The 13,572-nt window shown below is 43.4% G+C and overlaps 1 protein-coding gene across 4 annotated transcripts in view; it reads right to left on the bottom strand.

Moving 5' to 3' along the window:
* TMEM200A (transmembrane protein 200A) overlaps positions 1-13,408 on the bottom strand; it is a 73,470-nt gene extending 60,062 nt beyond the window's left edge. The window contains exons 1-3 of one of the 4 annotated variants that reach the window (XM_045499561.1): positions 13,295-13,402; positions 12,343-12,464; positions 4,961-5,011 (exon numbers count right to left, since the gene is read on the bottom strand). The gene's annotated coding sequence lies outside the window, so the exon portion shown is untranslated. Of the gene's footprint in view, positions 1-4,960; positions 5,012-12,342; positions 12,465-13,294 lie in introns of all 4 variants that reach the window. The other 3 variants (XM_045499562.1, XM_045499563.1, XM_045499560.1) reach the window with 3 other exon arrangements.
* Positions 13,409-13,572: the final 164 nt, after the last annotated feature.

Below are 13,572 nucleotides of genomic sequence, written 5' to 3'. Positions count from 1 at the left end.
TCCCACGTCCTGTCAGTTACCAGTGTTGCCTGATGCTATCTTCAGAACCTGTCCTCACTCTGTCCAGAAATCTCCAACATCACTTCTGCCACCCAGTCTAAGGCTTTGTTGTTTCTTCCTCCATACATTCTTGCCTCCTCCAACACCTTCACCACAAAACAGCCCAAATGGTGTCTAAATGTAAAGCAGTTCATGCATTTCCTCTTTCTTTCAAAGCCTGCTCTTTGGAAGCCAAGTATCCAGCCCTTATCATTTTCCATACAGCACTTCATGATGGCTTTTGCCCAGCTTATAACCTCTCCTTCCACCTTCTCTCCCCTGCTGTGGTCCAGTAACAGGGCTTTCTTTCTGTTCCTTAAAAACATCAAATTCTTTCTCTCCTCCACCTTCATGCACTGTTTCTCTCTCTGGCAAGGCTTCTCTGGACAAGTTCCTCTTGTCTCTAGTCCCATCTTACAAGGTGAATGTTTCCCAGGAAACCCACTGACTCATGACCCTCTCCTCCTAGCTCCCTGTATGTTTTCGTGACACTACTCACACTTATCAGCACATCATTATTTAGGATGTAATTTTTTGTGCCCCACTACCAGATGACGATAAGCTCCCTGTCCAGATTTTCTCCCGCACAAGACATAGTCAGTGGCTAGAACATAGTAGGTGCTCCGTGAGTATCTGTTGACCAAACAATGCTGATATTTAAGAAGGTTTTCTGGGTATGCTCCAACTCTCCGACCCTGACAGCCCTAGTAAATATTAGATGGCTAATTTCAGTCCAAATTTCACAGATTTTCTGTTCCTTAACATGCATGTGTCAGCCAGGGGCCAAGATTAGGAGGAGACAGACCTGTATTTTAATCTGGTCTCTGCACCTGTGCTTAGTAGGCAGACTTATAAAAAAGTGAACTGCTTTTCCAGACCTCAGATTTCTCACTGTTGCATGAAAAAAACTCCTCACAGCTCTCACACTCTCAATCTGTGAATACACAGTGTTTTCAATCCACAATAAAATTCTGTACACATCCAAAATAAAACATCTCCTATGGGCTTTAGAATCCTCTGGTTATTCTTGCTTTAAGGTCTTTATCAATCTCACTTTCTTTTGATCCCATGATTTCTGAAGACCTTGAATTACAATTCAGACCCATCAGGCAGGGTCTCCAGATGGTGAACGCAGACACCTAGGCCTCCACTCACTGCATATTTCCTTCGGGGACTAGTAATGATGGTGAGGGCTGGGCCCAGCAAAGCCCCTGCTGCAGGTTAGGACTGGCAGATGCTTCCCAAGTCTCTCAGATGGAAATCCAAAGTTCCTTCGTGGTCCCACGGCCCTCCAGTATCCTCTGCTTTGTTCTCCTCGCGCTGGCCTCCTTGCTATTCAAACACTCCAAAGCAGCTCCCACTTGGGAGGCTGCCTCTGCATCGCCTTGTGCTTCCTGTTCCCCTGCCTGGCGCTCTCCTCCCCCAGACATTCAAATGACTACTTTCCTCCCTTCATTCAGGTGTCTGCTTCAAATGCCAGAGGACTTCTCCGTGACGATGCTACACGAGTCCCCATCCCAACTGTTCTCTGTCTGTGGGCCCTGCTTAATTTTTCTTATTCTCTGTCACAATAAATGATAGGTTATTGTCTGTCTCCTCCAACTGGAACGTAGGAGTCCTAAGGAGAGGAGCTTTGTTTCCTGTTAGATATCCAGGGCCTAAAACAGTACATTGTACGCACTCAGAAAATAGGTACTGAATGAATGAATAAAGGAATGAATGAGCGGTGCTCTACAAGAAATCAAGAGGACAGCGGGACTGAAGGTCTCCCATCTACAGCTACAGGGGTCTGTAGTACCAGTGGAAGTGAGAGTTAGCCTGCAGGTGGCCTTGTTACCCGGAGATGGATGGCATGTGCTATCTTTGTCATCTTTTTGTAATTTGTCTTTTAATTTTTTTTTTTCCAACGTTTATTTATTTTTGGGACAGAGAGAGACAGAGCATGAACAGGGGAGGGGCAGAGAGAGAGGGAGACACAGAATCGGAAACAGGCTCCAGCCTCTGAGCCATCAGCCCAGAGCCTGACGCGGGGCTCGAACTCACGGACTGCGAGATCGTGACCTGGCTGAAGTCGGACGCTTAACCGACTGCGCCACCCAGGCGCCCCTGTAATTTGTCTTTTAAAAATCACTTAACCAAATTCTGAATTTAAGGCATCTGTGAATTAGTGCACAGTCTCACTCACGATCACCCCTTTCCCTCAAACTTGGACTCAGGGAGACCCGTATATTATCTTCCAAAGCTGTTCCGCGCCCTCTAGTACTCAGCCTTACTGGCGCCCACTAGACTGTGAACTCCTCCAGAAGAGTCCACGTGCTCCATGGGGACTGGCACTTAGCCTGCTCTCAAAAAACGTCAGATGACTCAGTAAGTATATTTTGAACTAGATCTCCCCAAAGACACTGAGCTAAACACTCACTAACAAACATCACTAATTACATGCTATTATTGTCTTCTATTCAACTATGCAGGCATTGAACAGGGTTAGTTGTGGACAGAGATTAGTTTGAGAATTGGAAGACTCACAAAATAAATAAGGAATTGCCACGTGTCAAGTAAGGCGTGATAAGACCACCGTGTGGACCTTGCAGAAATTTCTGCATATACACCACAGGGGGGAAAGTATGTAAAGAAGATAATTATATCTGTGTATTATATTTTTATTTTCAATATTGCATTTTAGCACTGAATATAATTTTTAAATATTATCAATATTCAGAGTAAAATTAACACTTTACATATTTTCTTTTCTTTTTAAGTTTATTTATTTTGAGAGAGAGAGCATGAGCAGGGGAGGAACAGACAGAGGAGACAGAGGATGCTTATCCGACTGAGCCACCCAGGCGCCCCATGCACTTTAAATATTTCCAAAGGAATGATTTAGTCTTTTCCTAAAAAGTCTGTGTCTTCAATGTGATTTTATATCTCACAGTGATATTTCTCCCTGACATCAGAGAAAAGCGAATATAATTAACTCAGCCAACATTTCCTGAATGCATACAATATATAAGTCACTATGCCACACACAGTTAAAAAATACAAGTTTCACATAACAAAAAAAATGTGCAGTGGACTAAGGTGTTTATGTTCTACTGAGAGAGCTATATTTATATTAGTACTTAATATTTTATTTATATTAAACACTCTTTGAAGGTGGATATACTATATACGGAATTTCTTCAGCCATGCAATGATGTATGGTACATCTTGAGTTTCTAACATGTTGTTTTTGCTCCCAACCCCTTACTTTTAATAAACGATCTCAAACATCATGCTCCAAAAGAAAAACCTTCTAATAGCTTCCAAGTACCTTGAGGATAAAGCCTTCCCTCCCTCCAGTGTGAAAGGCTGGCTCTTATTATCTTGCGGGTCTCAGCCCAAAAGCCTCAAACACAGAGGTGTCTTTCCTGATCATCTGATCTGCAAAACCCAGGCGCTCTGTTACATCAGACTCCATGGCACTTTCCACATCTGAACCTGCCTTGTTTGTCTCCCCCCATCTAGAATGTACCCTCACCACAACCTTGGTTTTGATCCCTCCCCTATCCCCAGCTGCCAGCACGTATTTATGGAATTAATTATTAATTATTAATTAATTATTACAGAGCTTGAGTTGACTATCCTATCCATCCATGTCTTATCAGGAACCAAACAATAAAAGTATGGGTCATGATTTCCCATGTGGTTTTTTACATTATCATTGTATACGATGCGCCTCACATTTGGCAAAATGGGTCGTAAGTATAATTTAGCAGCAACTCCTGAATGAAGCTCACTAAATCATGGTTTGGTGAGTAAATGAATGAAAATAATTATGTTCAAAATAACTGAGATCCATCAAAGAAAATGGGGTTATAATGCTATAATGTTCTCCTTCGACTTTTAGAAGAAAACCAAAATTATTTTTATTTTAATTGTGTATTATTTTCATAGAAAAATAGCAGTTGTGGAAAGGTTGAAAATGGTACTCAACACCCACCTCAAATGGACTACTCTAGTAAGCTTAACAGTTCTCTTGCAGTCTCAGGCAATGTTTTTGAACAAAACCCCATACCGAGGTCTAACGAGGATTGCAAGTCCTCCTTCTTATGGAACGAGTCAATGTTCACAACTGCGAGAACTAGATACAATGATTGGGCTGGGTTTTTGTTTTTGTTTTGTTTTGTTTTTGAAAAGGGAGCAAAGTCAGAAGGTTCCGAATTCAGGATCTTTGGCTTATTCGAGAGGAATCGGTGTTTAACAGAGCAGATGTTCTCCAAGGGGGAAAGCTCAAGCGTTTTCATATTCTAGCTGGGACTTCACATACTGCGTACTGGCTCAACCCGGTCCAGGGTCACCTGCTGGGAACACGGCCATAAACAAAATAGGCACAAGCTTGCCCTCACTTGGCTTACACTCCCTCTGAACAGTGTAGGGACCGGGAACATAATAGTTACAACACCCCCCCGGCTATGAGGACCTGGCCACGGAACTATGGAGGCAGAGGACAACCAGGTTCACTCTGCAAAGTGGGGCTCTGATATTGCAGGTTCTCAACAGTGTGGTCTGAAAAGCACCCTCGCAAGGTGTGCATATTACTGATTTTAAAAAATTATTCACCGGCTAATCTTCTCTCTGTCTTGTGCCTCAATCTGTATAATCAGGAACACGGGTAAATAAAGTTTTAAAACTTGAATGGTTGATGGCAATAGTTTAACAGGTTACATGATCCAAGAGCGGTTTTGAAAACAAAGAAACAAAGTCTGCAGTTAAAAAAACACTTAGTCATTTCGAAATGGTAGCTTTTCTTATTTAAAAATAAATACATAGAACCCTAGTACAGGCATGAACAGGTGGTATTTCCATCCACTGTCAGTCACAAGCTCACCTATTCTGAAAATCAGTTTTGCATTTAGTATCAGGAGTCTTAAGACATTCGTACCTTTTGACCCAGGAATTAATCTCTTCCACAGACCTCGCTTAGAGAAGTAATCTGAAATGTGAACAAAGATTTCATCAAAATGCCATTTATAATGCCAGGTAGTTGGAAATCACCTAAAGGTCCAATTTTAAGAGCAGTTAATAAATTGTGGTGTGTCCACACAATCAAATATCATGCAGACGTGAATTAAGCTTGCCTAGAAGTCGGCAAATGTCTTGGACATAAGGTTAAGCAAAGAGCTCAGGTTGTAACATGTTATTAACTATGGAAACAATTCGTTAAAAATGAAGAAGAAAATGCCAAAATATGATGGGTGCTTTGGGGTCATAGGCAAATTTTCTCCCTGATTTTTTATACTTAATGCATTTTCCAAAGTTTTCGTTGGGAGCATCTGTTGCTTTTATGATTAGAAATAATAACATCTCTTAAGAAATGCTAAGTAACTCGACCGCATTACGAATACTGGCACAGGTGTGTTCACACAGCGGATCTGATATGTGGCTTGCCAAGTGAGCCCAAATTTGTGCCTCTCCTGTGCCTAAATCTCAGAGAGAGAACACTGAGATTCCTTGGATTCACCCTGCAATTCAGCCCAAAGATGCTGATTCTCAAAAAGGAAAATATTCCTTAGCAGCTGCCAACCTATCGGCACCTCTGTAATTAGCTTACTATTTGCAAAACAGCCTGCTCCTTCTCAGCATTCCCTTCATCGCAGGAGCCTCTAATATTCTTTACCGACTCTGGTATCTCCGCCAGCTTTATTTCAATGTCCTGTAATCACTCATTTACTTCTGGCTCCACTAGATTATGAAATTCTTGAGACCCTTGTCATCCTGACACCCACAGAATCTAGCTGAGCCCCTAGTAAACAGTGGCATTTAATCAATGTTGTTAAACAAACCATTACAATATAGGAAGAAAATCCACTCAATAACCCCCAAGAGAAACGTTCCCTAACAGGACCCTCTTGTAAGGGAAATCTTGGTTGGTGTATGGAATCAGAAACACACTGGGATATAATTTCCAGTTTATGAAAGAGCGGAGCCACCCCCGACATCCAGGAGCTGGCCTGGCGCTCACAACCAGGCCCCAATGTGCGCCTGTCGATGGAAACAATTTCACAGAACGTCAACAGCAGACAGGCCAGTCTGTGACCATGACGGTGCAGGACAGGAACAAGGCCATTCTGTAATCATATCTGAACACAAACAAAAACATGGATATTGTCCAAAATGACCAATATCCCTCTAATCTGGCTAATGAGTAACTGCTACTTCCTTGCCAATAATAGTATTAGCCTCTCTCATCTCGTCTCCTTCTAGATAAGATTTATTAAGATACAAAGTCATAGGATTATCCCTGCTTCAATCCAGAGCAAAGCCCTGCTTCTTTAAACCTTCTCCCAAATCACATAACACAAGCTCAAATCTTAAAATCTTGTAATTAATTTCTAACACCCTCTTACTGAGACGCCCCGTATCTCCCTATGGTATACCTTCTCCCTTGGTGAAACGAGTTGCAAACCCAACCTGTTCAACCACGGGTAATTCCTGGTGGCCTCTGGCTGGAGAGCACTGATAAATCCTTAATCTTACCTGCAATACTCTCCTCTCTTCTCTCTGTTCATACATAGTCATCAGAACTCACTTCCTCCCAGATGCCTCCCTGGATCGGCCTTCTAGGTTTTAGATGGTTCCATTCCCTTTAGTCTCTGTAACATTCGAGTTTAACTGCTACTATTAAGTTTGTATTTCAAAATACTAGCTAACACTGTGGTCTTGATTGCTCTCTGAAAAAAATCCTTCTAACTCTAAAATCATATTATTCTATTGTGTTGCTTTAAAAGTTTTATGCATGGTTGTTTTACCTCTGCAGTTCTCACATATGGGCCTAAAACATATATTTTTATATACCTTCACATTCCCTTTCCAGTTATCATAGATAGATAGATAGATAGATAGATAGATACACACACAAAGTCCACTGCACTTAAGATCTACAGTCACGTGTCTAAGCAGTTAAAAGTTTGATCTTGGATTTGTTGGGAAATGACATGATGTCACTCATATTCTATTAGTAAGCAGTTTCATTTAGAGTATCTTCAAGTAGAGACCTTTATAGCTGGTGGGTGCTCCACATACTTACTATATTCAGTATGTGCTAGTGCTCTCTCTCCTGCCCCCCCCCCATCTCTGTGTGTGTGTGTGTGTGTGTGTGTGTGTGTGTGTATCATATTTCAGGGCAAAGTACCTGTACATATAAAGGTAAATTCAGGCCACGGCAGCTGGCAAAGGTTCCTTCCCTTCAACAGAAATCAGTGACTAAAATTAAGCCTTCCAAACATCTGACTTGCTGACGTATCTGTCCTGCATAAGGATAGAGATCCTGCACCAAGGGGACAAACCTACTGGATTATTAAATTCCCTGCTAAAGCTGGATATAATCCTGCTGGACAACTCCCTTCAGATGACCTGTACCCCGCTCACATTCTGATGACTCAAAGTTCACTCCTGATCTCCTTTCACAACCACATGCCTTGCTGACTTCCCCATTTCTATCACCCAGATTTGACATTGACCTTGCCTGCCGGGGCGGGGATGACTCCCTGAAGATCCAGAATCAGGTCTAGATTCAGACAGAACTGGGTTTCCATGACAGCAACCTCATCCCCAGTGTGGCTCCAGGAGCTCAGGCAGATCATTTAACCTTTCTAAGGCTCTAGCTCCTGGCTCAAAAGAAAAAAAAATAAAAAGCCATAATATTTACCTGCCAAGGACTATAATGAAGATTTGGTGAGATTATGTATCTAAGACACATGTCAAATACTCTACAAATGTTAGCTCTTTTTTTTTTTTTTTTTTCCTAATGGTCCCTGACAACTAATAGAATCCTGTTTCCCTCTGAGGACCCACCCAATATATGTTCTTACTGCCTTACATCAGGAAGGGTATTTAAAGCAGAACAGATGGCAGAGTTCCTGTTCTCAGATCAACATTCAAACCCCGGTTGTTGTATTGATCTGCCCACCTGTTCAACTTCCTGATACCACTCCCATCCACTTCCCTTGCTACACCCCAATTCCCAAACCAAGAACCTATGTATGTCCTACTCTTGCTTTGGGATTCCTGTCCATTTTGCTGCTAAGCATGGATGTTCTCCACCTTCGCCTGGATAACCTCTATTCCATCCTCTCTGGAACCTCTGTTGCTGTGGTTGCCTGTTAGAAGACTCGACCTTCAATTTAACCTCATCTACAGGATTCTGACCATGGGCTTGAGAGGTAGTATCACACGGTTTATTAAAGCACGGATATTTGTTTTGGACAGCCAGGGTTTGAAAATCCAGTGCTACCACTTAATGACCACATAACCTTGAGCAAGTTATTACATCCCTAACTTTCGGTTTTCTCACCATGGAGGGATTTTATGAGATTTAAATCAGATAATGATTTTAAGGCATATAACACAGGATCTGGCATACAGGTAGGTCCTCAATAAATGTCAGTGCTACACATGTAAAGATTTTGACAGCCGGACTCACAGTGACCACTGGCCTCTTTTCTACATTGTCCAGTTGCCATGAACCTACCCACAATACACAGCCTTTTCACCTGCTGGCCCAGCTGATCATCCTGGTCTGGTCCCTCTTGATCCATTTCATCCCACAAATGCTCTGTCCACACAGATGCTCCTTTATCCTGACATACACCCTTACCATACTCTCATAATGTCACTAACACATGCCAATATATAATTTTATGCCTCCTAAGTGATAACTCTATTCTATGCCTGCTGCCTCCCCTTGGCCCATCTCCCACAACCTCAGTGAATTTCTATGAACGACAGTTCTGTGTTCATCACTTCACTGTCCTGTTCAAACTTTTGCTAGATTTATAGTGATGAAAGTAGGGGGTCTCCAATCCCAAGATCTCTAGATGACTGGGACTTCTGATAATGAAATCACCAGGCTGGAAATAAAGCACAAGGATATTAACTAAAAGTATATAGAAATGGATAAATGGTAGGCTCCTCATCTGGCAACCACAACCTTTCAGCAAAGTCTAGACATGGAGAGTGTTAGTTCATCACTGGATTTCGTCTTGGCTGGGAGGAAGGTCCCATTTCTGGAATTTGCATGGTCTTGGACATCTGAGTTGCCTCCATGTGTAATCTTCACATCACTGTTTAGGGGGTCTGTCCCACAAAAGGGGAGGACAATTCTCCTCAATAATGTTGTTTTTGATTAGCAGCATCATCAGCTTTAGAGAGGCACAACTGTATGTGATCATGGGGGAACTGTCCATCATGGTGCCCTTATCAGCCTCCACCCCATCACCAGCACCACATACACAGCATGGGGCACATGACCTAACATATTGCACTCTCTGGTGGATGTGGACTGATTCAGTGACCACCAAAGCAGGGCCAATCAGAGCTCTTGCAGGAAATTTCTATGAATGGGACCTCTAAGAAATAAGACCTCTCTTTTCTATGTCTCAAAAGCCCAAGAATATAGGCTGGGAACTACTGACAGTCAGCTTTCTAAAGTACATAGAAAGGGGCCTTGGAATGGAGCTGATCCGGAGACAAGTGGAGCTGAGAAATGGGGGGAGAGAGAAAGGACCCTGACAAAGCCGCGTGAGTGTTTGGGTTCTCACCATAAGTGAACGAAGGTCCATCTTTGGACTTTCCAGTCACATGAGCCAATAAATCCTTTTTTGCTTAAGCTAGTGAAATACAGGCTCCTCACACAAATAATCAGATGAATCTGACGAACTCCCTTCACTAGGAACACAGAATGGGGCTGGGTTGGGGGGAACTTGCTCACCCTTGGTGATGCACTTAATGCTTAGGGCAGAGATGAGTGTGCAGCAGGAGGGAACGTATAGACACACATCTTCATATCTTCACACCTTGCTCACATTCTTATGACTCCTATGTAATTTTACCCCCAGTGACAAAGTTTCCAGAGCACAACTTGCTACTAGAACATATCCTATTAGCAGTGCAATGGTCCCCAAATCCCCACCTTTCTATGAGAATTTCCTTTTCCCATCTGCACTCAAAGCTCTTGGAAGAGTCTTATCGATGACCCTGTAATCAAATCCCCAGAATTCCTGCTGGGGAAAGTTAGGTGGGGAGGAAGCATACAGAAATAATCAGACTAAACATCAACAATAAGATTCAAGACATTTCAGGAGGTCTCGAGATCCCATAATCGCAGACTTATCTTCCAGAAGGCAACCTAAATTTTTATTCAGAAATTTGCACCTCCACTAAAATCTGACACCAACCTTATCACTCTGTCCCATTAACACAGGGTTTCCAAAGCACATTCTAACTTCTCCCATCTCTACAATTCTGCAGAAAGGCAATGAGGTGCACTGGTGCAAGCATGCTTTGCAGTATTAGTCCTGGCCTCGGCACCTTTACGCTCTAATTACCTCCTGGGGATGTTGTGAAAAATCAATTGCCATTATTTGCAAAAACTCATGAAAAGCCATCTAAGCAACTAAGCCAACTAAGCAAAAGTTGGTATTTATTATTTTATTACATATTATAAATAACGAAGATAATCAATGATGGGCCAGATGCCAGGTGCCCCTTTACCTTGTATTAGCATCATTGTTATCCCTTCCCTGTGCCCAGCGTGGTCTCCAGCTTGTCCTCCCCTGACCCAAACTCTACTCATGGAACCCTTCGCACACTACATTCTGATTTCTCCCTCTCAATTCCACCGGAACCCATCATACAGCATGTTAAAAAGAGGACAGAAGATCATGGTCCAAAGCCCTCGATCTGCGGATAAGGGAATGTGGGGACGAGGGCACACACAGAAGCCCAGAAAGGCCAAGGAACATATCCATGGCCACGTATTCAGCAGCCTGGTCAGGACGACAACTTGGGTTTTCCAACTCCCCATCCAGCGTTCTTTGCAACCCACCGCACTGCTCCCAGTATGCACCAGACCCCTGGTGCTCAAGGACCATCCCAGGTGCTCAGGAATCTGTGACACGCTCTCCAGCCCTCTCCTCACCTGTCTTTGGCTCCCAGAGGAGTCCATCGGCTAGTAGGACACAACAGCTGTCCCTCCGTGTTCTCTGAGTGTTTGCTCACATAACAGACCTTAGCAGACAGAACCTGTCTTAAGTCGTGAAATGGAATGGATACACTTGACAAAACTACACATCATATACTCCTTTATAAAATGAGGGGTCCATCTCACTGCAGAATTGTTTTTTGGTGTCTACATGTTTGTTTTTTTTCCCAAATGTGTTTTGCTTGAGGAAGACTTTCCGTGCTGTCTCCTGTTAAGGGAAAGTTAACAGTCAACAAAATTTATTTTAAAGCTGCCTTCCCTTTTAGACTCTACATTGTGTTTAGTAACTAAAGTGCATTATTAGGAGGACTTATTAATTTATCTTCTACTAATTTTGCTCAAGAAATGTAAAAGGTGACATCTGCTTTTATCTTTGTTCTTATCTATTTTCCTAAGCTAAATATGTATTTTTGTTTCCTTTATGCTGAGAATCTTTACGGGAATGAATGGATTTAAACAATCAGTTCAGCCTCACTCCCCCCCATGTATGAGTAGTTCTCTTCTTCTGCCAATAAGCTATTGCTGAAACCACCCAAGTCTGACTATAGCAATCTAGCCCTTGGAGCACTCAAAAGCTTCACTAAAAATTCCTCCAAGTTAAAATAACAAGTGCAGTCATCCTTCCAAACAGTGATCTTTCCTGAAAAATCCCTTCTGATTATGGGTGCCCTTGGGATGCCTCATACCTTTACCTGGACCAGACTCAGGAGCAACAGGTAAAGACTTTCTGTGCCAACCGCCTGGAAATCACACACAGAGACTTCCCAGGCAACAACTCGCTCCTTCACTGAAGGCTTTCCCAGCCTAGGATACAAAGCTAATTATAACCAGGGTTACAAATTACAGCTAAATCATCCTGTAATTATGAGCTCTCTACTAGGACTTGGTTAGAGAAAATCATTCCTAACACTTCAGTATACATTTGTAAGAGTAACAAAAAAAATCTCATAATATTAAATTGCTAAAACACTTCCCTATAGTTTCCACTTAAATATTATTTTGTTTAGAAGGACTCCTCTTCTTCACTTATGCTGTTTGAAAAGCAGGAAACTACAAGCAGTTGCTTCTATATAAACGGCAGAAAAACAAAGGTTTAAAAAGTTTCAAAACTGAGCCTACTTTTCACACAATGGTAATATATTCTATAGTCAGTAGCCAAGTAACAAACTGAAGGTCATTTGATAGTAAGTATTTCTATAATGCAAGTCATGACAAACCATCATAGTGAGTAGCTTTCACGGGAGCTGGGACTATTTACGTATAAAGCCCCTCAGAGAGTGTACCTCAGAAGTTGGTTTCACTGCAAATCCAGAAGAGTTGAATATTCTTACTGACAAATAAGAATAGTTGTCGATTCCTTACATGTATTCTCTATATACAGTTGTCCAGGAGTACTTCTGAAGGTCTTCAGAAGAAAGAACAAGGTGAAGAGACACTTTAGTGCAACATTTAGTTCTGAAATACACCAGGCTAAGGTGGACTGGGATGACTCCAATTAGTAAATTACATACATGTGAAGCATGTGACTTCCTGGCATTACCAGTGCCTGGTACTGAATAATGAATCCTTTTTTTTTTTTTTTTTTTTTTTTTTTTTACAATTATCACACACATACACTTCTCAATCAAAATCTAAGGACAGTACATAGACACAGAGAGCTTGCACCTACACAATGTGAAAGGCTGGCTTGGACAATTAATTACAGCAAAAGAATGATTACTGAAGCAAATCTTGCAAACCCCAAGCTCTTTTTCCTGAGGGCAGACCAAATGACTGCATGGGGAGAAAAGTAATGCTGAATTTGGCAAATAATTGCTTCGCCTTCCCATATCGCCCAGGTAGATACTACCACATACTGCTTTAGGAAACCTTGACTACACTTTGCTCCTGCCAAGGACTACTATAAATTGCCGCTGTGGACGTCTTCACAGAGAATGCTGACTCTCTGGAACGGAGACAAAGGAGGGTGTAGCTCGGAGAAACCTAGCCAGGCTCTCCAAGGCTCTGGGCTACCGGAGGCTGCTGCCCCGCAAAGCTTCTCTTGCGCTCTCGGCGCTGGGGAGTCCGAAACTGATGGCAGACTTGGTTCCTTTCCCAAACTTCGGGAGACGGTGTTTACCCTAACTCTGGTGGCTGAAGCAGGGGGCGTGGGGGTGAAGAAGCGCCCCGCTAAGGCTGCTGTGGCTGTCCACCCACCTCCCCGCCGCCCGGCAGCACCCTTCCCTTCCCCCTCACCTGTCCTGAGCGCGGTGCCTCAGGGGTCCAGTCGCCTCTCGGGACTCGCACTGCAGGAGCAGTTGGGACGTCGGGCGCCTCCGGAACCAGCGAAGGAGGCGGCGGCGGGCTCGGGGGCGTCAGCGGGAATCTCGGCAGCCGCGGGCAGCCTCGGGCTCCCTCCCCATCCCGGCGGGGCTCGGGCAGCGGACGCGGCGCGGCCACCGAGCGCGGCTGAGTCAGGCGAGGGGGCGGGCGGGGGAGGGCGGGGGAGGGTGGGGGGCTCCCCTACCCCCGAG

This window comes from Leopardus geoffroyi, chromosome B2 (assembly GCF_018350155.1).
Source record: "Leopardus geoffroyi isolate Oge1 chromosome B2, O.geoffroyi_Oge1_pat1.0, whole genome shotgun sequence".
Lineage (NCBI taxonomy): Eukaryota > Metazoa > Chordata > Mammalia > Carnivora > Felidae > Leopardus > Leopardus geoffroyi.
The sequence above is the reverse complement of the archived record's forward strand: the minus strand, read 5'-3'. Positions and strand labels throughout refer to the sequence as shown.